This window comes from Vicugna pacos, unplaced genomic scaffold (genome assembly GCF_048564905.1).
Source record: "Vicugna pacos unplaced genomic scaffold, VicPac4 scaffold_104, whole genome shotgun sequence".
In the NCBI taxonomy this organism is placed as follows: domain Eukaryota; kingdom Metazoa; phylum Chordata; class Mammalia; order Artiodactyla; family Camelidae; genus Vicugna; species Vicugna pacos.
Genome location: NW_027328784.1, coordinates 3,336,880 through 3,362,442, shown reverse-complemented (window position 1 = coordinate 3,362,442; position 25,563 = coordinate 3,336,880). Strand labels below are relative to the sequence as shown.

Sequence of the window (25,563 nt, the reverse complement as noted above, 5' to 3'; positions counted from 1 at the left end):
ATTTTTTAGTAATTTTGAATTATCTTTACGAGAACGTACATCTTTAAAACTGCTTTCCTCCATACAAAAGGTTGATGTCTCTACTTTCACACTTTTACTTTACCCCTCAGTACAGTCCTGTACTTTCTCCATGTACAACATGGGCATTGTTTTTGAGTTTATTCCAGATTATTGTTGATGTTTTTGTTAATTTTTTAAGTGAGAAATTTTTGCTATTATATTTTTTAACTGTTAAAACTGACACCTAGGAAGGCAGATTCGGTTTGTAAATACTCACTTTGTAACTTCTCATTTAAAATTGTAAGTATTAAGTACTTGTTACAGAATCCTTTCTTTTCTGTTTTTAAAAATTTGTTTCCAAGATTCTCAAAATGGTCATAGCTAAGTAGTATAGGTGGGGAGACAGATGGAGAGAGGTAGTGTGGCTCATGTACAAACTGTGAGCACTTTCATGGCTGCCTTTATGCTGGAAAAGCTGATAAACAGTCCAGCTTAAACCAGGGTGGCTTTGTATGCACTTGAAATCCAGCTTTCCTGCCTGTATGGTGAAGCCTGGTAGGCGTGGCAGGTAGATGATCAAGGTCGAATGGAGGTTATTGGCTGCACAGAGCACTGTGTCTGAGAATTGGAGACCATCGCCATGGGAAATGCTTGGTGCCAGGAACAATGCAGAGGAGCTGGGGAACCTTGTGTTAAGGATTTTCCAGCCCTGGGAGTGGGAATATCAGACTCTGCATTCAGATCTGAGTTTGAATTCATCCTCTTTAGTTTACTTGTCCTCTGACTTTTGTCAAGCTATATACCGTCTTTCACTTCCTGTTTTCTTGTCTCTCAAATTAGGAGAATTACATCCTACTGCTAGAGTGTTTGATCAGGTTAAATAATTTGTGTCTATAAGATGTCACATACAGTCACAAGCTCAGTGAGAAATGGGCTGTCGCCTGTTCTTCTGCAGCTCAGTGCTTGACAAGACATGGGGGAAAGCCAGTCCCTAATTTGTGTGTGATGCAAGTAGGAACAAAATTAATGTCTTGCCTTTCCCTAGCAGTATTCTTACAGCTTTGCTTCATTTACTTCTTTCCTCCTTTCCTTTCCCCTTTCCCATCCTCCACCAAAAGAGCCTCTCAGAAAAATAGATTCAAATTACTTTAAAGGTTGGCTCATCCTCATGAAATGATAGTATCATAAAAAAAACTGTGCAAATCCCAGAATATATTTTATATGATTTACACACACACATGTGCGTGCAAACACACACACACACACAATCAGTCTACCTCCCACTTACAGAGGGAGAAGGTCCACTTTTTCTGAGTTTTCATTCACAGAGAGTGAGAACAATGTCTCTTACACAGACTTTCACCAGGCTTCGTGCATGGTGTTTTTAATTGAATTTCTGTTTGTGGCCATAGATATAGTCTCCTAATAGAAGAGAGAAAGTGGAGACATAGACATTCCGCTGAGATGTTGGTGTCATCATATTTTAGTTGTAAAGGACTTAAGACAGCATAGAGTTGCAACATTTTATGGGTGAGAATCCATGATGTTGTAACTTAGACAAGAACCTGGGTCTTCTGCCATCTTGTCCACGCGGGTGAAGAGGCAACTGGGCAGGGGATAGTAGGGATCCTTCCTGCTTCACTTCCATGTTCTTGCTAGTTTTCATTTCAGCTGCCTTTAGTTTATGTTCATGAGGCCACTCATGGGAAGGTCACTCTGTCCTGATAGATTGAGTTTCTTATCAGCGAAAAGCTCTGGACCCACTCATATTTCCCAGAGTTTTCTGCTGACCTGCTGACACTTTATATAATTGAGACCTAAGAAACTACTGAATATAAAATCCTTATTGTTATCGTTTCCCCTCGAGTTCCATAGGAATGGGGTGCTGTCTCAGGCTGTCTAAAGCCAGATCTGAACAAAGATAGGGTGATGGGCTGTGCTGCTGGACCTACACAGTCGAAGGGGATTTCCACCTTAGCTTTATAATCAGGCAGATTAGTTCAAATCTTGCCTTTACCAATTATTATCTTTGTGTCTTGGGGGAGAAACTGTACTTTTTTGTGTCCAAATTTGTTTATCTGTAAATAAGTTCAGTATTTATTTTAAGGTTTCTGTTTTAGAATTGAATGAGCTAATTCATTCATTTATACCTAAAATAGCGATCGCATGGTTCTATGCTGGTGCCTTGGTAGTTGATTACTAAGGGAATCGGCAGTGAGAATGGGGGTGGGGGACCCCTGGATAATAGAGCTTATATTCCAGGATATGCTTGTAAAAGACTGGATGTGCAGTAGATTTTTAGTAAATATCTACTCCTTTCCTAATCTGCATTGATTGTTTATATATCATTATACAAATATATTAACAAGTTTTATTGCAATTTAAATATTTTTGTAGTATTTACATTATGTAGCTATAAAAATACATGAAATAAAATGATTTGACTTTTATTTTCTTTTCAATAAGCAAAACAAAATAAAATAGAAAAGAAAAAAGTCTTGAGGGAGTAGAAATAATTTTATTTCTGTGGAATCAATTCCTTGTAATAGGTCTTTGTCATGTTGTTAAAAAGCATATAAAATTGATAGGTTGTGACATACTGGAAATGAGGAAACAGTGGAGACATACTACCTCTAATGCAGTCATTTTGTTACCAAGTCCAAACTCGTTCTGCTTGCTGCATGACAGGCCAATAAATGGGGAGATGAGATGTTGGAGTAAGGAATAGTGACTTCATTTGAAAATCTGGCAGACCCAGAAAATGGCATATTGATATCCAGTAGAACTCTCTTCCCCAAAGCAGAATTCAGTCTCCTTTTATACTAAAAAGCGGCGGGGATGTGGTTGGTTGTTGCAAACTTCTCGCTGTACGAATTGTTTGTCCTTGGAATCCTTTGTTCCTGCAGCTGTCCATGGTGGGTCAAATTAAGGTGCCCCCGTAAAACCTCCAAATGAAAGAAAGGTTATTATCTATTTTGCAACTTGCCATCTGTACATAAGTGTAGAAGAGCTAATATCCTTAAAGATCAGAGCCCGGAGAATAGGCTGTCCTGGATATTTCAGGCTAAAGGCAACTTTTTTTTACAAAAGGTGCAGAGATAGCAAGTCGGAGCCTAGAAAACAAGGTACAGGTTTAAAGCCAAACGAACACATCTAACATGGAGTCAAATTTGTTCTTTTCTTTTACAATTTCTTTTTCTAACTCATAAATAATTTTAGTAAGAAACATGAGAAATTTTTTTTATTTTTGCTTCTTAATAACGGATTACAACTACACTTTAGTGAGCAGGGATGCTGTGCGTGCCTTGGGGTCACAGCAAACTCTTGTTGGGGGTGGTCGACCCTGTAACATACCGGATGTCCCGTGAGTGTTGGTGAGGGTCCCCCTAACCAGGGGCTCTCTTCGGGAACCACCATATGGGCATTGACCTCTGGAGACCTCTTTTTCAGCTGCAGGAAATTTTTTCAGATTTTGTGATGGAAAAATCTCTCCAGCTGCAGATAATCAGGGAATAAAGGAAGAGGAAAAGGGCTTGAAGTAGAGTAGAAGAGAAGGACAGAATATCAGGGAACGTGGGGGCTTGGCAGCGGGGCCTCGGGAGAGAGAGGAGCAGAGGTGTGGAGGGTCCCGGCTACGGAACTAGCTCCTGCACCTTTCCCCGCACCCAAGCCACACAGCTTTTAATTGGGCCCAGGACTCCCTCCTGTCTGGATGTCACCCTGGGCAGAACTTTGAGAATCGAAGCTAAGGGGTGGTCAACACTCACCTAGGGGGTCACTGAGGACTTTGCTCAAGTCCACATTGACTTTTCCAGTCATGTGCCTTCACCTGTTCTTTATCTCAGGATCTGAGAAGCAGGAGCAAGGAACTCATGGAGAGATCCAGGAAGATATCTGACTGTGTTAAGAGACGACAGTCACAGTGACACGTGGAGCGAAGACACTTGCAGTAAAGTAAAATAACTTCACAACTATTGCATCAGAGCTGCAAGTGTGAGAGAACCTAAGCCTGTCTCAGAGTGCAGGGGACAAGAGAAAAGGAATGGTAAAATTACCACTGACATTTGAAATTTTGTTAAAAAGAATGCTACTGTTAATTGTATCACTTGAATGTATGCAGGTGTTTTTCTATGAGCATTCATAGGTTCACAAAACCCCACCAGCCACTCTTGCTCCCATCTGGTGTGGGCTTTCTCAAGCACAGTGCCCTTCCTGCTTGGGTGGGCCACGCTGCTGGTCCTCGCCTGGGGCCGGACTGCTACAGGACACTGAGTCCCCGAGGCACGACCTGGGATACATGACAGGAACATCTCTGCTCTTGGCTGAGGGCCTCCGTTTCCCCCTGCAGTGTAAGAATGCCGGTGACTCAGTTAGAAGCATGCATCCAAGCCATCCTTCCGTGTCATCACCATCTAGAAGCGGTGCCTGAATATTCTGAATTTCTGCAGAATGTTGTTTGCAATCACCTTGAACAAGTGAGTGTGTGTCCTCTTTCAAGTGGAGGAATTACTGCCGTTTTCCTGGAACTTACTCACCACTAGTCCATCTGAATTTTCTGTGCTAGGATTCAGTATAGCCTGCTAATAACTCTGCAGTCAGATCTTGAAACCCTGATGAAGAGGATTATTTATTTTCTTTCCTTATATGATAGTATTTTACTTTCAAAATTCTGAGTTTTCTGTTCTTGGAGGAATTTTTTTGGGGTTGGAGAAAAAACTTTGCTCTTACCATCTTTGTGACCTGTTGCTATATGCATCTCACCTGTCTTCTGTCACTTGTGAGGCGGTTCCATTTGTGACCCTGTCCGGGTTATTCATGTTATAAAACATAAAATCTGTAAAAGTACAGAACCCTTTTACTCCGAAGACATTCCACAAATACTCCTTTAATCTGGGTGTGGTTTTAACAAGACACAAACATTAGAACATATACTTGCATGTTGCCAGTGCAAAATCCCCAAATGAATAGTCTAGCTCAACATCTAAAATCTTTCTTATCTACCTTGGATATGTATGGATAAGTGAAGCAGTTTGCTAAGAACCCAAGACCAGGTTTAGGATACAGGCTGATGTAGCTCAGCGGGTCCTCCCAAGCTGATGCTCTGCCAGAGAGTGGGGTTGAGGGGAGAGGGCGTGCCCTGCCCTCCATGAGCTGACAGTTTCATGGCAAACACCTTCACAAGGTGAAGAAATTGGGGTTTCTTCTATGAACAGTGGGTCTGAAAAGAGCCCAAAAAGCATGGGAGTGACACAATCCCATTTGTCTCAAGTAGGGGAGAGTGGCTGTGGGGCCACTTGGGAGACTCGTGAGTCCAGGTGGGCAGTGTTGGTGGCTTCCACTTGAGCGGTAGGATAGTGGGTAAAAGCGAACAGATTGAAGGCATGTTTAGATGGTAAAAAGAAAGATTTAAAGCTGTCTGTGAAGGTAGGATGGAGTAAGGCCCAGGTTTCTGGGTGGATTAATGAGTTAAATGATGGTCCTGCTGTGTTCTGAGGAGGGAAAGCTGCAGAGGGATTTCTGGGGGAAAACTGATGAGTTCAGCTGTGGGTAAAGTGAAAGGTTGTTAGATGTGTGGTCTGGGATCTCAGGTGAGAGCCAGTAGTGAGTAGGGAGAGGGGAGAGAGACTTTCAAATAATTTTATCCTGTGAACATACATATAAGGATGAGTAATGACACACTTAACCCCTCTATATTCTGTATTTAAAACCCAGTAACATTTTGCTATATTGGTTGCAGGGGTTCTTAATTTTTTAATACAAATAAAATAAATAGAAACAAAATAGTGGAGTTAATGAATATCTTAGAGTTGATGTGTGTCCTTGTATGTATTTTGATTTCTCATCTTTATAAACATAATCTACAAAAAGTTAACTTGCTTAGAATAAGAGTTAAACACAGGGACATGACACACTCTGTTGGGGGTTGAAGGTGATATCTTTGGCAAATTATATAGCCTCTTTTTGCCTTTGTTGCATCTTCTGTGAATGCCCCCGTGCCCCTCATCACAGCTGATTTCCTAGACTAGAAGTTGGGAGGGAGGCTGCTGAATGGAGTAAGAGGTGGCAACTGCTAGGAACAAAGAAGACAAAGACAAAAACAGATTAAAGCCGAGAAACTGAGTCCTAATACCCTCAAAGGAAAAATAATCCCGCAGTGTTTTGAGCCACTTATCGTAAGGGAAACAAAATCACGTGGATCCAAATCTCTTGAGCATATGTATATTGTGGGTGGGAGGGTATCATCAGAAAAGGGTTGAGAAGAGGCTTTTTGGTTTCCCTTAACGTTTTCAGTAAGAATGGGGTGCAGAAGCAAAAACCACCCGCTACACAGTAGAAGGTGTTGTTTTGTGCGAAACTGACCAAAGTTTGGAAACCAGTCATCAGTGGTGCTGGGAAATGAAGAGGCTTCTGGATTGGGTGGGGCACTTGCTGTGACTTCCAGGTGACCTGCTGGCTGGGGTCTGTGAGGCGGGCAGTAGGTTTGCAGTGTGACCTGGGCATAATCCCTGGCTCTGAGGCTGCTGGTCTGACTAGCAGACCTGGGCAGATGCAGTCCTATTGGGGCATCTCGCGATGTGGCCTGGGACACCTGCCAAGCTGAGGGCGAGAGGAGGGATCCCCTAAGGGGGTGTCCTTTGAAGAGTAGAAACGTCCTCCTGCAGGGGAGGAAGAGCCTCTGAGCAGCGGGCCGGATGCACAGGCAAGAGCAGCCTGAGCACGGAGATTTCGGGGACCTGGAAGTCATAAAGTGGCCCGAACAGCCTTGTTCCTGAGAAACTGGAGGGAAAAGATGCTGCAAATGCAGGCTAATTTCAGACCCTGTGGTGGGTCATGAGTGATAGGAAAGAACTGGTCAGGCAGGCACGAAAGAACCCTGTGGTTGTCCCAGTTGGGGCGTCACACCAGAGGGAGGAGCAGAGTTATAGACTTTGTCACTTTTTATCTGTGTGACTTTGAACAATAACACCCCACCTCTCTCTATATATATCTTCATCTGTAAAGTGACCGAGTGACAACTTGTGTCATCAGAAGGCTTAGTTTAGCTCTGATCCTCATTGTCCAGTCCTGTCAGTGCTGCCCTGCAAGGTTCTGCAGTGGGTGCTCTTACCCTGAGATGGGAGGGCGTAGAAGGGCATTGTAGCACCCGAGGGCAGGAAGGGGTTGCTTTAAAAGCAGACATGTAGCCTCCTGCAGCTGCAGACCTGCAGGCAGTTTGGTTTATGGTCGTGGAGAGGACTTTGGAGGTCTTAGCATCGTCTTAAGACTTGTTTTCCCTTGGGGACCTGATTTGCCTTTGCAGATTAATGTTGAAGATTTGGGCTTCTGGCAAAGCTGTTTTCAGAGATGGGTATATATGTAACATATAGTATAAAATGAAAGGTTTTATTTAATATTTGGGACTTTGTAGCTGTAGGGAACAGCTCTGTTGGCCTGGTTTCCACGGAGGACACTAGCAGTCGTCAGAGCGTGCGGGAGGGCAGGCAGCCTGCTGTGCTGCTGCAGGGGTTCTCCCCAGCAGGACGCTCTGCTGAGTTGACTCTTCTCTGAGTTTGGTTGCCAGAGGAGCAGACAGCAAAGTAATGAGTTCTGGTGGGATTGTATAATGACAGGAAGAAAGAGGGAGCCGTAGTTCTTAGGGACTACTACACTCTTTTGGTTCCTGATCCAGTGTGTCCCATTACACAATTGATGAGTTGTGTCTATTCTGGGACTTGATTGAAATAAACGTGCAGCCTGAATATTAAGAGTTATGTTTTATTTGTCAGAAGGACTCGAGGCAGGATGACCGCCTCTCAGAACACTCTGAGGGACTGCTCGCAAGAGTAGGGGAGAAGCTAGGATTATATAGGAGCTTTACAACAAAGACCAGGTAGTCAGAACAATAAAACATTGCTTGTTATCTAAAGAAAGCCAGGTATCTCAAGTTCATGAATTTAATGCTTTTCAATATATGGGAGGAAGCCAACATTTGGGCTGACTGAATATATACTTTAGACAAGCACCTAGCTATCTAGGGCCAGTAATCTGTCCTTTCTTATTCTGAGTCTGCTCAGAGGGCACCGTTGTGATTGGCTGCAGGCCTGTCTTCACTGGGGGGTGGCGGCAGCCGCTGATGACTTGTTTTCAGCATTCTTTGTTTAGTGACATGGTTGCAATATTTTCATTCAATTTGTAGTGTTTTCATTCACAGAAAATTATGGTATTACCCTGATTATGGATAATCTGGAAGCTTGGAATGGAACCGAGATGGAATTACTGCAGGTAACTTCTACTTTAATAAGCCATGTGTAAACATGAACACGGAGGAAGCCTACAAAAGGATTCGGTGGTGAATGGGAAGGGTTTCTGCACGTTACAGGAGAAGGCAAGGCAGAATTCTTCTTCTTTGTGGGCAGGTATGTGAGTCCAACTTTCCTTTCTGAAGTGCTTTCTGAGAACTGTTTATGGTAATGAACCAACATTGACAAACGGTGACACACATTGCATTTAAGAGCTGGCTGGCTTCAACTTGGGTATTGGACAGGTGGAATTCATAGGCAGTGGTCAGGTGGATGGGACAGAGATGGAGCCCAGGCCTGGGCCCATATTCAGGTTGAAATCGCCATTTACTCACCATAGCGCCTTGGACTTGAATGTAACCTCTCTTAAACTGATGGTGAGTCTGTGAAATGGGCATGATAATATTCGTTACTTCCTGGGCTTGTTGTAAGTTCTGAAGATTATTATAGCACACATGAAGCACTTAACACACTGACACTTAGCAGTGTACACTTTGTTCGACCACCACGCTTGGTGTGTGTCAGAGCCTTAAAGGCAGCATGTGTCTGTTTAGGATGCACTGGTAGCCCCTTGGCTACTTTGTGAATTTGGTGATTTCCTTTAATACTTGTAACTCTGTGTGCCATGGGCAGTTATTTTTATGGACAGATGAGGAATCTCAGGGTAAAAAAGACTGTGTAATTTGCCCAAAGTCAGACCATAATTTTGTGTGCAGGGGCCTCGGTTCAGCATGGGCTCCTGGGCCTTCTGCTCTCTCCGTTCAGCACCAGAGCCAGATGTGGGCTCGGCTGTTTCCCAGCCCAGAATATCCGGCAGGCCACAAGACACACCTGGTCCTGTGCTGCTTGAGCAAAATCTCCGGAGGAGAGGCAGTTACAAAAGGGATAAACATAAAAACAGACGACAGCAAATTGTGATCAGCTCTGAGAAGGAAAGGAACACGTCTGGCCGTGCAGAGCTGGGAGCTTTCCCATCGGGGCTGCTCTGGGGGCGCTCATCTCAGCTAAACAGGCTGTGCTGCTGCACCAAGGCAGGAAGGCAGGGCGCGTGTGGCCAGGTAGACAGGGCCTCGTTGATCGTACTCATTCCCTATTAAGTGGCAGGTGTCACAGGCACTTAACTAATAAACAGATGTTGGCCAGAATCATCACGCATTTTGCTTGGTAGTTTTATTGGCGCCAACTTTGAGAGGAGGTCATTGAAGCTGGGGAGTTTGCTGCATGCCCGTGATTACCATGGAAATACCCCACTGGTCTTTCAACCTAGACTGGTGTGGCTGTCATGTCCCAGCCCTGTGAATGGCATCGTGCAGCTTCTCCCAAGTGGCCCAAATGACTGACATTGATATGCTTAATTCGTAGGAAATGGTATGTGGCAATAAGAGAAAAAGGTAGTAAGAAATTGGAAAACTAGAAAATAACCAATTCTTCCCCTTCTGGGGGACCGTACCCTGTGTCTCTCACCCCACTCACTGCCTGTCACCTCCTCCCTGCCGACTCCGTGTTCAGAAGCCACTCTGAGCCTTTGAAGAACATTTTGCCTCATGACACTGTTGACTAGGACCTGCGACCTCTCTGTCCCTGGTTAACTCTCTCTTCAAAGCCATTTAAATTTCTTGCAGGCTCCTCCACTCAAATGTAAGAATAGCCCCTTTAAACTTCTTGATGCAGCTCCTTAATGAAGATCTTGGGAAGGAAACCTAGCCAAAACCTGGGAGGTATTCACAGAGTGAATGTAACCTGAGCATTTTTTGACGTTCAGAATCAGAGCGGTGGGAGACACAGGAAGGCCTTTTTAAGTTAGCAAGTGGAAAGAGAAAGGACTCAGGATGTTTGAGACTGAAACATCTCGGTCCCAGCCAGCAAGGCACCTGCGTTCAGGATGGTGTGTGGGGAGTGCAGAGTTCTCAAAAAGAAAGAAGTGGTGGGATGGCAGGGAGGACATTTAGGTACTTAACTGGGGAAGGAAAAAGTTGGCTGAACAATTCATGGTTGAACAAGAGGATTGTGACATGATGTGCTTGTATTTTGGAGAGAAGGGTTTTGTGGAGCCAGGCCTAAGGAGAAATCTCTCTGACTGGGGAGTCAGCACAACAAAAAAACACACAGAACCAGGCAGACCCCATGGCCCCTGATGGGGGAGAGGCTGCCCACCAATTGGAGACCTGGAGGCTGCTTCTGTCCCTTAGCTGGGGCCTCAGACCTCACTTCACATCCCAGTCCTGTTGATACAAGAAAAAATATGTGGGGCATGAGAAGGGCTGTGTCCCAGGCTTCCGTTGAGCCCCTGGGATGTGCCCCACCAGATTTTGTTCCTTGGCTTCATGCAGTAAAGAATTCAAGAACAAGCCAGTGTTGAGTAAAGGTAGATTTATTCAGAGAGATACATTGACAGGCATGAGAAACGTCACGAAGTATGGGGGTTTGATGCTCAGATTAAAAGTAGGCACACACTCCACAGAAATAGTGTGGGCCTTCTCCGAAGAGGTAGAGAGAGGGGTTCCTGGGATGTGGCTCTGTGTTGCTCCTTTTCTTGGGCTTCGTGGTTTCATATGCTAATAAGTAGAAGGACCAGCCTTAGGGCAAGGGGCTGGGATTCCAGGGAGTTGGCCATTTTCCACCCTTTGACCTTTTGTGGCTAGCCTTGTGACGGCCATGGTGCCTGGGGCCGTGTTATTCACCATGTTACTATTACAATGGGTGTATAATGAAGCTCAGGATCTACTAGAAGTTAAATCTCTTCATCCTGAGCCTCAAGACCTATTGGGGGTTGAATTCTCCACCATTTTGATGTTAATTGCTGTGGTCTTTCTTGAATGGCTTGCTCTGCCCCCTTCCATCCTGTCTCACTGTGATGACACAGAGAGAGCAAAGGCCGGGCCCTGCGTGTGTTCCTGCATTTAACAGCGGGAGATGTGGGGTGGGCTGAGGATGACTCTGAGTGGTGAGAAATATGTTTCAGATTTTCCCACATGAGACATGGGGACCTGCCAGCAGCCATCGCAGATTTATCTCACGGGCATTATCGCTTGTGTTGTTACGGAAACAACAGGCCAGCCAAGAAATAAGCAGCACTCAGAGGGTGGGAGTACTGAGATTTATTATGCCAGCGGGCTCAGAGGGGCTTCTGTTCCCAAGCCCTGAGCACATCCAAGACGTGCACATGAGGTTTTATAGGGTTAATTACAAGTATGGGGCTTTTAGCCAATAAGGCTCGAACAACAAAAAGCAAGGAATCAGTACACTGAAGCTTATCAATTTGGAACAGATCACGTTACTGACAATTGTTGACCTTGGATTTACGAGTTAGCTTGTTAGCCCAGTAAACTGACACTGAACTTCAGATTTACGAGTTAGCCCAGCAAAACTTAGATCAGTAAACCGACACTTATCACACTTAGATTTGTGACTTAGCTTGTTAGCCCAGCTGGGGTTTTTGTTCACAGTGTCACTCATCTTTTCTATTTTCCTTTTATTTTTAAAGTATTTAATCCAAATTTAATATCAGGATTTTTTTGGAAAGAAATTTCTCTTTTTCTTTTCTTTGGGGCTCTTTTGGGGGGTAGGTAATTAGGTATATTTATCTGTTAGTGGAGGCCCTGGGGCTTGAACCCAGGACCCTGTTCACACTAAGCACACGCTCTACCACCTGCCCCATCATCTTTTTCTTTTTGCTTTAGCTGCCAAGAATCTTACAGCTGAATTTCTAGTCGGCCTTTAACACTTGCCCTGACTTCATGGAATCCATTTTTATGAGTTTACCTCCCCCTGGTTTCATTTAAGTATTGAATCTCCATTTTCTCTTCACTCTCAGTTTTGCCTTTTTGTTGTTATGGTTGTTAAGCTGTGTTTAAAAAATTGTTTAATTTCTCTTTTAGCAGGAGGCTGAAGTAAATAAATATGTAAACAAACATCACACTTAAATGCTTTTATATATTCTAAGCTGTTTAGTAGTTAATTAAAAACCAAATTGAATATTAAAGGGATAACATTTTTAAATTATTTTTTAATTTTTTATAAAGACATAGCTGATTTAAAATATATGTTTCAGGTGTACAATAGATGCTCCATTTATAGTTACTGTAAAACATTGTCTGTATTCCCTGTGTTGTAAGATACATCCCTCTAGAGTGTTTACATTACATGTTGCAGTTTGTATAAGAAAGTTGGGTAACGCAGAGTCTGGAACGTGGCTGTGTATGACTCAGGTTCACGCTCACCCTGCCTGTCAGAGCTCAGGCCTTCACTCCTTTCTGCAGGGGAGCGAGTGGAGGCAGATCTCACCAGTGCTGGCACCACACTCTGAGTGGCAGTGACAGCAGTGACTGTGTGTGGACGTGAAAATTGTTGTTCCAAGAGTTTTACATGCTTTTCTGCATTTAATAATTAAAGCCCTCCTGTGAGGAAGGGTTTTAAGTTTTTAATGAATAATACATTTTATTTTGGTATTGATAGACTTCAAAACTCCGGAAAATTTACAGGAGTAGTACAATAAATGCTTAGATACAGTTCACCTTAAAGGGCACTATTTGCCCTTTTGTGACGGGCTTATTTTAGCATAAATTTTCAAAGTTCATTCATATTGTAGCCTGAATCAGTACATTATTCTTTTTGTTTGAAAATATCCTTTTCCTTTTTTTTCGTTTTTGGTCTATTTAAAAATATTTTCATTGAAGTCTAGTCAGTTTATAGTGTTGCATCAGTTTCTTGTGTACAGCACAAAACTTCAGTTAAATAGGAACATACCTGCATTCATTTTCATATCCTTTTTAAACATAAGTTACTATAAGTTATTAAATATATTCTCCTGTGCTATACAGTATATACTTGCTGTTTATTGTATACATACTCAGCATCTGCAAATCTTGAACTCCCAATTTATTCATTCCACACCCTCTCCCCTCTGGTAACCATAGTTTGGTTTCTATGTCTCTGTGTCTGTTTCTGTTCTGTAGATAAGTTTATCTTTTTGTTCCTTTGTTTTTGTTTTTTTTTTTTGTTTTAGATTCCACATGTGAGCGATCTCATATGGTATTTTTCTTTCTCTTTCTGGCTTATTTCACTTAGAATGTCATTCTCCTGGTCCATTCATATTGCTGCAAATGGCATTATTTTATTATTATTTTATTGCTGAATAGTAGTCTATTGGACATATATACTACAACCTCTTTATCCAGTCGTCTGTCAGTGGACATTTAGGTTGTTTCCATGTCTTGATATTGTAAATAATGCTGCTGTGAACATTGGGGTGAAACTGTCTTTTTGAATTACGTTTCCTTTCGGATATATGCCCTGGAGTGGGATTGCTGTGTCATCTGGGCCCCCAAGGTTTTGTCTTTTGAGGAACCTCTATACAGTTTTCCACAATGGCTCCACCAAACTGCATTCCCACCACAGTGTAGGAGTGTTCCCAATTCTCCACAGCCTCTCCAGCATTTAGTGTCTATGAACTTCTGAATGATGGCTATTCTGACTGGTGAAAGGTGATACTTGTTTGCAGTTTTGATTTGCATTTCTCTGATAATGATATTGAGCATTTTTTCATGTGCCTATTGGCCATTTGTATGTCTTCATTGGAGAAATGTTTCTTTAGGTCTTCTGCCCATTTTTGGATTGAATTGTTTGTTTTTCTTTTTTATCAAGTGTAAAAGCTGTTTACATATTCTGGGAATTAAGCCCTTGTCACTTTCATTTAATGCAACTATTTTCTCCCACTCCATAGGTTGTCTTTTTGCTTTAATTTTTGTTTTCTTTTCTGTGCAAAAGCTTGTAAGTTTAATTAGAACCCACTTGTATATTTTTGCTTGTATTTCTATTGCTATAGTAGACTGCTCTTGGAAAATATTGTTGAGATATATGTCAGATGTTTTGCCTATGTCTTCTTCTAAGAGGTTTATAGTGTCTTGTCTACAATTTTTAGTCTTTAAGCCATTTTGAATTCATTTTTTTGTATGTTGTGAGGGGGTAGTCTAACTTCATTGATTTACATGCAGCTGTGCAGTTTTCCCTGCACCATTTGCTGAAGAGGCTGTCTTTGCTCAATTGTATGTTCTCACCTCCTTTGTCAAAGATTCAATTACCAAAAGTTTGTGGGACTATTCTTGGTAATTTTGTTTATCCATTCATTGATGGATGGATATTTTTAGTGACTTTTAGCTACTCTGAATGATACTGCTATGAATATTGATGTGCAAGTTTTTGTGAGAATACATTTCCATTCTGTTGGCTGTACAGTTGGCCCACCTTATCTGTAGTTTCCACTTCATGGACCAAGATGGCTGATTGCAAAGGGACTTGATCATCCTTGGATTATGGTATCCAGGGTGGGGGTTCCTGAAACCAACCCCCCGAGGACACTGAAGGATGACTCTACATGTAGGAGTGGAATTGCTCAGCCACATAACTCTAACCTTTTGAGGAAACATCGGGCTCTTCCAAAGAAGCTGCACCATTGCCCCTTTCCAACGGCTGCATATTGAGGGTATCCATTTCTCTGCCTCCTGATTGACACTTGTTATTGTCCATGTTTTGATTATAACCATCCTAGTGAGTTTAAAATGAGATCTCATTTTGATTTTGATTTCGCTAGTGATGCTGACCATCTTTTCAGATGCTTATTGGCCAATTGTGTATCTATTTAAATCCTTGGCAAATTAAAAAATTGGGTCGATTTTCTTTGTATTGTTCAGTTGTAAGCATTTGTTTTATATCCTGGATACTAGTCTCTTATTAGATATATGCTTTGCAAGATTTTTCTCCTATTCTGCAGATTGTCATTTCACTTTAATTTTTTTAAACATTAAAACAATTTCTTTATAGGGGAGGTAATTAGATTTATTCATTTTGTTTTTCTTCCTTAGTACGCACTCTATCATTTGAGCTACCCCTTTCCCCTTTCATTTCACACTCTTGATGTTGTCCTTTGTAACAAATGATTTTAATTTGATGAAGTCCATTTTATCTATTTTGTTTTATCACTTGTGCTCTTGGTATTGTATCTAGGAAGCCATAGCCTATCCTATGACCACAAAGATTCATACTATGTCTTCTTTTAGAAAGTTCATATATTTAGTTTTTACGTTTCTGTCTGTGATCCATTTTGAATTAATATTTGTTATATAAAATACGGGGTCCAGATTCCAGATTCATTCTTTTGCCTTCAGATACCCAGGTGTCTCTGCTCCATTTGTTGGATAGACTATACTTTCAATGGAGTGTTGTTGGCACATTTCTGGAAAACTGACTGTAAATGTAAGTTTCCCCCCAGGATTTTTTATTGTGTCTCATAGATTTCTGCATCCAAACTTATGACAGAAGCATAATGACTTGAGTGCTATAGATTTGCTGTAACCTTTGAGTGAGTCCTCCAAATTTGCTCTTCTTTTTCAAGATTGTTTTGGCTGACCTGGGTCCCTTGCTTTCAATATGAATTTTGGGATCAGTTTTTCAATTTTTGCAAAGAAGTCAGCTGGAATTTTGATAGGGATTCCATTAAATATGTAGATTACTTTGGGAAGTCTTAACATTTTTAACAATATTTTCTACCATTGCATGATCATGGGATGCCTTCCATATATGAAGATATTTTAAAATTTTTTGGTGATACTTCAAAATATTCAATGTACAAATCTTGTAAACTTTTGTTAAATGTATCTCTCATTTTATTTTTTATGCAGTTGTAAATGGAACGGCTTAGCTTCATAAGGGTGGGACTATATATATCAATTTATTTATTTCTAGGATTCCTACATAGCAAATACACTAGGTTTATATTTGCTACATTGATCTATCCACAATTCTTCCCACCCCCGTGTCATAAGAAACCAAGACCCAGCTTAAGCCATCTGAACACCTATGTGGAAGTGAGAAATGAGACCTTTGGGTGGGGTTTGTGTAGATGATACTGAGATCTTATTCAGGATGGCTTCATCTTAATTTCTTTTAAACAATCCTTTCAGAGTACATAGTCAGATACATTAGGAAAATGCTGTTTTGATGTGCGGAGGAGCTAAGACTATAATTTTCAAGTAATTTCTAGTGAGAGTGTTGTACTTGAAACATAATTTGCATCAATCTTTGAAGATTTATGTTTCAGGAGCTTTGAGTAAATAATACCTGTCTTTATTCAATAACTACAACTAAATGCTCAAGCAACATGTAAGAGTTTGAGCAAACTGCTCCCGCCCTGTAGTGCTGGTTGGTTGCAGCTGTAACTGGAGTCAGCGCTTACCTCGCCCAGTACACTTGTGCTGATCTGCTCAAAACAGTTCGTCCAACAGTTTGTCGGTAGTCTTTTAGACAAAGCCATAAAGCATTGATTTAAGGTTGCTGGAATGTAATCTATTCTTATTAATATTAAGTAAGCACATATTGAGTACTTACTGTATGTTGGGAATTGTCCCTCAGCCTCACATGAATATTACTTCTAATAAAACCTCTCATATTTCCCTGTTATTTGCACTTTACAGATAAGGAGACTGAGGATTAGGTCTTCTCTCTTTTGGGGGGAGCTCATTATCAATGATGGGAAGTTGTAAGGAAAAAGATATTGATTCATCCAGAGAAAATATTTTTCTGAGATTCAGTATTGAAGAAGGTAACCACTGAAGAGGGTGATCATTGTTTGAGTGAGACGAGCCCCGGGTTGTACGGAGTCAGCATCCCTGTCCTGGACGCTGCACGTGTAGAGCTGCGTGGTGGGTGAGGCGGCGCGGCCGCGCAGGGAAAGCGGATGCCGGGCCGTTAGGCTGTGCTCAGGCCCGGTGGGGCTTTCTCCTAAGAGCAGTGGACCGTCATTGACAGATTTTAAGTAGGCTAGTGCGATGCTCTCGTAGATCACTTTTGTCTTGTAGAATGCTTAGAAACATTTAGAAGGCTCGGCAGGAGGTGATGTGATGAGTCAGAGTAGGGTGGCTGCAAGGTGTAGCAGTGTTCAATTTTCAAGTGATTTTCAGTCCCAGGTTTGTGGCTCAGTAGCCGTGTCACTTTGGATGACACACCCAAGGAAGTGAAACAATTTATCTAATCAATAGAAGCAGTGATGTACCGAACTCCCAGGACTGCTGTGTAGATCCAGTGAGATAACGTGTGCACAGTGTGCAGCATGGTCCCCAGCACAGAGTCAGTGCTGAGGGAGTGCCAGTGAGTACCTGGTAGGACAGGTGTGGGTGGTGGATCTCGTTGACTGAGGAAATTTGCCCCTGAAGGAGGGGTCTTGTCACATCTGTGAGTGATTGGCCTGAGCTGGGAGAGGCAGGGAGACCTTGCCCCCGACCAAGGGCCCTGGGCAGGATGGCTATGGGAGGAACACCGTGAAGTTAGCTCTTTGCAGGTGGAGTTGGAGGTGCCCTTGAGACATCTAAGTGCAGTGTCACAATCACAGAAGTGGTCTGGTCCCGGGCTGTGCATTTTCCTGCTGAGATATTGATCTCTGAACGCGAAGACATACTTTACAGGACAAGTGAATAGTAGTATCATCTCTCATCAAAGCTCACATCTCTTTATTCATCACTCACTTTGCTAATTGGGTACTTACAGAACACACTTCACTGTCCTCCCCTGGGCTCAGGCTCCACAGAAAAGAGCTGGTGAGTCTCCCTCTTTTCCAGAAGAAGACACACTTAGCTGGTAGACTTCTATACCTCGCCAGACTTAGAATTTTAGGTTGTTGATTTAATTCTATTTTCTGTTGGTCATCTCCTGACAGGAGAGACGTTTTACCTCATGGTCAGGTTTCAATTAGCTGTTACTGAGAATTGCTGGTCTGATCCATAGTGTATTTATTCTATTAACTTTGTAGAGTACTTATCATTTTTCTGTCTTTGCTCTTTAATTTTGTTTGCCCCTTCAATTTTCTATCTTATTTGGGACCTTATTTTATTTTTTAATTAAAAAATGTCTATTAGCAGTTAACAAAACAAAAGCAAAGAAAAAATGCACATGATAGCTAAATTTAGAAAATATCTTGTGTGTTTTCTGTCTCAGCAATGGAGGGTTCTAGAAACTCGTGAAAAGCTTCATTACATAAGTTCCTTTAAATTCTGATTAAGAAATAAAACCTTCCTTCCTCATCTTTCAAGCTGCACAGCTAATTGTCAAGAAAGTGAGGGGAAATTCTCAGAAGCCAAGACAAACCAGAAAGCAGGGATTCTGGGAGATACGTGATCCTTAGAAGCCCTGGGGTGCCGGTTGGCTCCTGAACTGAGTTTCAGTTGCCCTGGCAGGAGGGCAGGAGGTGAGCCTGTGTCCTCTCACACTGGGAGTTGGATGGCTGTTCTTATATAAGGCCAAACACATCCTGAGAATCCTGCTTTATAAAAGGTTGAATTAGAAAGAAAAGAATAAAAGCATTCCTCAAGGCAAGGAAGTAAGGAAAGTAAAATTTTTTGGAAGCGGGAAAAATAACATATCCAAAGTAAGGATTTAGTTTAAAGCTGTTCTGGCATGAGAGTGACCACAAACCCATGGCAGAAAATCACAGCTCCTCCCGGAAAGAGAAGGTGTGTTTTGAATGAATCAGTGGACAGCCATTCTGAAAAAGGCCTCCAGAGTCTTCTGGATCAAGATACTGGACTCAAACACCTCCCTTCCATGGTCTCATTTAAATAACCAGAAAGGTTTTAAAGGAAAGAAGCCATAATCATAGTTCTATTTATTGACATTACTTTATGCTAGGAATTCAAAGGTGACTATGGAGTTGTCTCCTCTTTTATGGACCTTACTTTCTATTTGACATAGTTGGGGAACTTGGTGGAGGGTGGTGTTAGTATGTTGCAATTAACCAGGAGAGGAGTTTAAGAAAGCAGTGAAGGGTTGGTGACATTTTTCGCTGAGGACAGTCCTGTTCAGTTGGCTTGTAATTACAGGCTCGTTGAGTTGTCACTGGAGGGAATTAATCTTAAGGAATTTGGACTTAGCTCAGGCCTCTTCAGAATGGACAAGTGAACCTGGAGAAAGACAGTCAAATCTGTGCAGACATTGAAGTTCACTTCAACATGTGGTATCCATGAGCCAAAGATAGGACTAGTAGGCAGCACTTCTTGAGGGCAGAGGAGTGGTTTTTAAGGTTCTTCAAGAATGAATCCCAAGGTACCGGGATGGCCAGTTGTCAAACTGTGACTTTGCTCTTTGGACGGTGTATCCACCAAGGGTATTGGCCGTTTATAAGTTTCCATTTCTCCTTAATACATGTCAGGTTATGAGGACGTGGGCATAAACGTTTCACACCTTGTCAAGGTGACTTTGGGTACCTGCCTAGAATCATGGGCACAGTTGCGGCTGCGTCATACATCTTGCCGCACATCCCGCTCCCCGGCTCCGTGATCACGGCAGAGTGGTTCCTTATTGAGCTGTCCATCTCCTCTGTGACATCGTAACCAAACAAAAGATTGGAGAGTATTAGCTTGGCTTTTTTCTTTTCTAACATTCCCTTCAAATTATGATGACTGATAGTGGACCCAGTTACGTTTGCAGATGATTTACAAGTAGGGCTGTCAGTACAAACCTTGTAATCCCCGCTGTGTGATCTAGAGAAGAAAGTTACACTCTTTCCAAATTGTTTTGATGCACTTATGTGGGAAAATGATGTATGTTTGAATATGTATTTCCTCTCTTACTCATCATGGCTAGAGATGAATATTTGTAGACATGGAATGAGTACTCTGTATTTGAACTGTATGGTCCCCTAAATTCTCCCCAGCTTTTTAAAGTCATCACTGGAGTGCTACCTCCAGAGTGCCGCAAAGCATCCAACACTGCCTGCTCTTCGGACACTGTAAGTTTCCAAGTTGGAGAAGGCTGCTGGCTGGTGAGGCAATCTCTCGCACATCTCTGGTTGGGTGATGTGAGCTGAGAACACAAGAATTGGCAGACAGTAACTAACCACGATCACGTCCATTTCTGGAACACTCATGGAGGATTTTACACCTATGCTAGTGGAATACGTTATTTCATTTAGTTTTCCCAAAAATCATATTTAGATTTTATCACCTGTATTAAAAAGGAAACTGTCAAAGCGAGTGACGTGCAGACTTTGGACTGGAACACGGGTCTTTCTGATCCCTGTCTCTGTTCCCTCCCCGGCCTATCCTTGCAAATGACCAGGAGACTCTTCCTCTGTCTTGAGTTTCCCTCTGATGTTACCGCTCTCTTTGTTTCTAAGAGAGGAAAACAAGTCTAAACTTACTTTCCAGTTGGAAATGGAATGGAGAGTTAACGTTGGAAGCCGGGAGAATCTGTCCTGTGATGAAGTGGTCTCCGAGCCACTTCCACTGGGATGTCACATCACTGTCTGGGCCCCTTGCTCAGCCTGTGCACAGGTGACAGCGCAGTTGTGCCGAGCAGTCCTCCCGGACAGGGCAGTGGGTTGGAAATGAGTTTGGGGATTTGGTTTCATTACACAAGTTCCTGAGGGCCTTGACCTGGCACTTCGAGTGGGAGCATTCCCTGTCCCACAGACTGTGCTCTGGGCCCGTGCAGACCTGACGTGGCCTCAGCCTGAGTCTCAGGGCCCGTGGTGATGAGGAGCATTTTAGCCCAGGGTCTGCCGGAGGCTCTGAGACTACTGGGCTGTGGGACTTTGTCCAGGATGATAATAATTCCTCCCCGAGTTTCAGATTTCCTTGCCTGTGAGCCGGGGTAGTAGTTGTTTCTGAGATGATTGTAATGATTCAGTAATGGGCGCAGCGTGTGCTGACAGGTAGCTGGGTGCTTTAGGAGCAGAAGTCGCAATCACTCTGTCAGCCTCTCCCTGTGCGCTCTGTGCTTTGAGAAGTTGTGTGTTTGGTGAAAGTCCCGCCCAGACCCTAGGGTCTAGATGAACTGTTGTTCCTTTACTTTCCCTTCCTTTTCCTCTTTCCCTTCTCTGTGTCCCATGTTTAGGTAGCAGATTCCTCTATTTCAGGGAATACGGGCTTTTCTAGTAAAGGGACAGGTGGAATGCGGAGAGGTGGGGCCCAGAGGGGGTCTGGAGTGTCTGCACAGTGCTGCTTCCCTGCGTTTCTGCATCCGGTCCCATCAGTGCACTAAGTCAGCCTTCCTCTTCCTTCCTGTGTCATCGGGTCTCTGTTTTAAGGGAAAACCATTTTTATGGGTCTTTTTTCACTTACGTGTTTCATTCAGATGCTTGTTGCTTTTCTCCCTGTGCTTCAGCGTTCCGAGGAGAAAATTCAGCCGTGCAGCATCCTCTCCGAGCTCTACGAGTTGATCGGCTTCCACTGCAAGTCCACCTTCTTCAAGCGGGTGGCCCCCGTGCGGCACGCGGCCCCCGGCATCCCGGAGCCTGGCGGGAAGGCCTGCTCCCGACTCCTCCTGCAGACGCTTCCTGGCTACAGTCTGTCACTGGACTTGCAGGACTTCAGCAAATGTGTTGGAACTAAAACATTGCTTCAGCCCCATTAACCATGCCTGGTTTGGGCCCTGCTGTCCTGCCTCATCAGGGTGAATCTTGATTCATTTAGAACAGGGCTCAGCAGACTTTTCCTTTCAAGGGCTTGGGGGTAAATATTTCAGGGTCTGAAAACCTCCTGATCTCTGGTGCAGCTGCTCAGCTCTACTGTTTAGATGCCAGAACAACCAGATAGTCCACACACCCATAGAGCTTTATTAACAGCGGTGGCTGGGGCTGGATTGGGTGTATGAACTGCAGTTTGCCCCCACAGCCTCCTCAATATTGACACCTGCACCAGAGTGTACATTTGTGACAATGGGTGAACCTACACTGACATGTCATCATCACCCATAGCCCATAGTTGACACTAGGATTTACACATTGTGTTGTGCACTCTGTGGGTTTGGACAGATGTACAATGACATGTATCCACCATCACAGCATCATACAGAGTCGTGTGTCTTAGTGACCTTAAAATGCTCCGTGCTGCACCTCATTCATTGCTCTTTCCCCTCTAGCCTCTGGCAGCCACTGATCTTTCAGTCTCTGTGTTTTTCCCTTTCCCAGAACACCATACAGTTGGAATCAGACAGTTGCTGAAACTTCCCAGATTGGCTTCTTTCACTTGGTAATATGCATTTAAGGTTCCTCCATGTCTTTTCATTCCTTGATAACTCATTTCATTTTAGCACCAAATAATAGTCCATTTTCTGGCGGGACCACAGTTTATTTATCCATTCACCTACTGAAGAAGAGCTTAGTTGCTTCTGAATCCTGTTGAGTATGAATAAAGCTGCTATTAACATCTGTATGCAGATTTGTGTGTGAACATAAGTTTCCATTTCATCGAGTAAACACCAAGGAGCACAGTTGCCGGATCATATGTTAGAATTACGTCTAGCTCTGTAAAAAATTGCCAGACCGTCTTCCAAAGTACCTGGGCCATTTTTCATTCCCACCAACAATGCATTATAATTTCTGGTGCTCCACATCCTCACCAGCATTCGGTGCTGTCAGTGTTCTGCATTTTGGCAGTTCTGACAGGTGTGCAGTGGTATCTCTCTGTTTCAGTCTGCATCCCCTTGATGACAGGTGCTGTGGAGCATCTTTCCAAAGGCTTCTTTGGCATCCAGATTTCTTCTTTGATGAGGTGTGTGTTCAGGCATTTTGCTCATTTTTTAATCAGGTTATTCATCCTTCTTGTTGAGTGTAAAGAAATTTTGGTATATTCTGGATTTCAGCCCTTTATCAGTGTGTCCCTGCCCTTCACCTTCAGTGCCAGAGTTGTCCTTTGGGTCTCAGTGGAGTGTCAGATCTTCAAAGAGATTCCCTGTCTTCCCTCAGCCTAAATACTGTCCTTGTATTTTTCACTTTCAGTGACTCATTTTGTTCTTTTTAAATAGCATTTCCCATAATTTGTAAGTATATTAAAGACAAAAGGGCAATGATTGAACACCGCCTGCCCAACCAGGCTGTGTGCCCTGTGAGAGCAGAGGCCCTGTCCCCACTCACCGTTTCCCATGACAGCACATGGCACATGTCCATGTAAAAGTGTGTAACGTGGGGCCAAACCTGATGAGCAGCTATGACGACATGTGTTGTCTACCATTTATTGAGTAGACTTTGTTTCTGATCTTAATTATTAAATCATATGAATGAAACTTGGTTGTTTTGAAAAATAAAACAACAAAGCACACCTCAATGTAATTGGTAATTTCTACTTAGATTTCTGACCCAGGAGGGGATGTTCACCATCATTTTGTGGAGGAGGTTGGGAAGGTAAAGTAAGAGAGTGAGATCAAATAAAGTAAAAATGATAACAGTCAGTTGGCTTTATTTTCACTGAAATAAAAGTTATTTTAAACCCTATCTCAGCTGTTGTCCTGTTGTTTTAAACATTTCTCATAGAATTAAATGGAAGCCCACTAAACCCTGAAAGGGAAACTGTGTGCTCAGGTCCTGAAAATTGTTTATGTCTATTTCTTGAGATACAAATTTCCCTGCTGGTTACAGAAATACGAGGCGGGAACACAACAGTGCACTGCATGTGTCTGCCGGCTTCACGGGCTGCTCAGTGTCAATTTCATTTCTTGGGTTGCAGTTTAGGACGGATTTCCATGAGAAATATTGCTCAGACTTTTCCTGAATGAAGGATTGAATTTTCCACAGGAAATAATATGAAACAGAGTGACAAGGCACAAGGGTTTCCCATAAAGGAATAGTTGATATAATAAACTCTCACTATGGTGAATATTTTTAATAAAAGCAAGTTGAAAATTTTATCACTAGGCCAAATGGCACAAATCCGCCTGAAGAAAAAAGATTCAAATTTTATAGAAGAAGTGGTTTGAATCAAGTAGAAATTATGATTTCTACACTATTTGTTGTAAGAACTTATACTCAGTCTTAACATAATTGCCGGTGGTAGGAAGTGGATCATTATTTATTTATTAAAAAAAATTCACAAGGTGCTATTTGCCCCATTCTTAATGCGGCAGTCCTGTGGTTAGTTAAGTTGGGACATTTAGGAAACTTAGCTAGGTCTTCCGGACATTGATTTCAGCCACTTTATATTAACTACAATCTCTTCTTTTGTGTCGGCATATGGTCCATACATAAATATGGGGAGGAACAACCTCCAACTCGGTTTTACAGTGCAAACAGAAGGAAATTCAAACCGGCACTAGGAAACAAACTGAGAAACCACAGTAAGGGTTTCTTCTGCAACCCGTTCCCTTGGTGCTGGATGAACGAACGTCTCTCCACATGCTCAGTTCTGAGAGATAAGTGTGTGTGAAAGCCGTCCTTCACCTAGCTTGAAGGGAACACAAAGTTTCTTTTCAGTTGCCAACTCCACTCCATACATATATATGGGGAGGTACAAGTTTCAACTCGGTTTTACAGTGAAAAAGGCAGGCACTTCAAACCGGCACTAGGAAACAGACTGAGAAACCAGAGTAAGGGTTTCTCCTGCAACCCGTTGCCTTTGTGCTGGATGAACGAAGGTCTCTCCACATACTCAGGTCTGAGAGAAAAATGAGTGTGAAAGCCGAACTTCACCTAGCTTGAAGGGAACACAAAGTTTCTTTTCAGTAGCAAACCCACTCCATATGTATATATGGGGAGGTACAAGCTCCAACACGGTTTTACAGTGAAAACGGCAGGCACTTCAAACCGGCACTAGGAAACAGACTGAGAAACCAGAGTAAGGGTTTCTCCTGCAACCCGTTCCATTTGTGCTGGATGAACGAACGTCTCTCCACATGCTCAGGTCTGAGAGATAAGTGTGTGTGAAAGCCGTCCTTCACCTAGCTTGAAGGGAACACAAAGTTTCTTTTCAGTTGCCAACTCAACTCCATACAAACATATGGGGAGGTACAAGCTCAAACTCGGTTTTACAGTGAAAACGGCAGGCATTTCAAACCGGCACTAGGAAACAGACTGAGAATCCAGAGTAAGGGTTTCTCCTGCAACCCGTTCCATTTGTGCTGGATGAACGAACGTCTCACCACATGCTCAGTTCTGAGAGATAAGTGTGTGTGAAAGCCGTCCTTCACCTAGCTTGAAGGGAACACAAAGTTTCTTTTCAGATGCAATCTCCACTCCATACATATATATGGGGAGGTACAAGCTCCAAATCGGTTTTACAGTGAAAACGGCAGGCACTTCAAACAGGCACTAGGAAACCGCCTGAGAATCCAGAGTAATGGTTTCTCCTGCAAACCGTTCCCTTTGTGCTGGATGAACGAACGTCTCTCCACATGCTCAGTTCTGAGAGATAAGTGTGTGTGAAAGCCGTCCTTCACCTAGCTTGAAGGGAACACAAAGTTTCTTTTCAGTTGCCAACTCCACTCCATACATATATATGGGGAGGTACAAGCTCCAACTCGGTTTTAC

General features: G+C 42.9%; 1 protein-coding gene across 4 annotated transcripts in view; it reads left to right on the top strand.

The window, feature by feature from the left end:
- The window catches only part of LOC140694796 (uncharacterized), a 176,523-nt gene extending 154,822 nt beyond the window's left edge, over positions 1-21,701 (top strand). For all 4 annotated transcript variants that reach the window (XR_012070442.1, XR_012070436.1, XR_012070443.1 and 1 more), the window contains one exon: positions 21,429-21,701. The gene's annotated coding sequence lies outside the window, so the exon portion shown is untranslated. The remainder of the gene's footprint in view (positions 1-21,428) is intronic.
- The last annotated feature ends 3,862 nt before the right edge of the window (positions 21,702-25,563 follow it).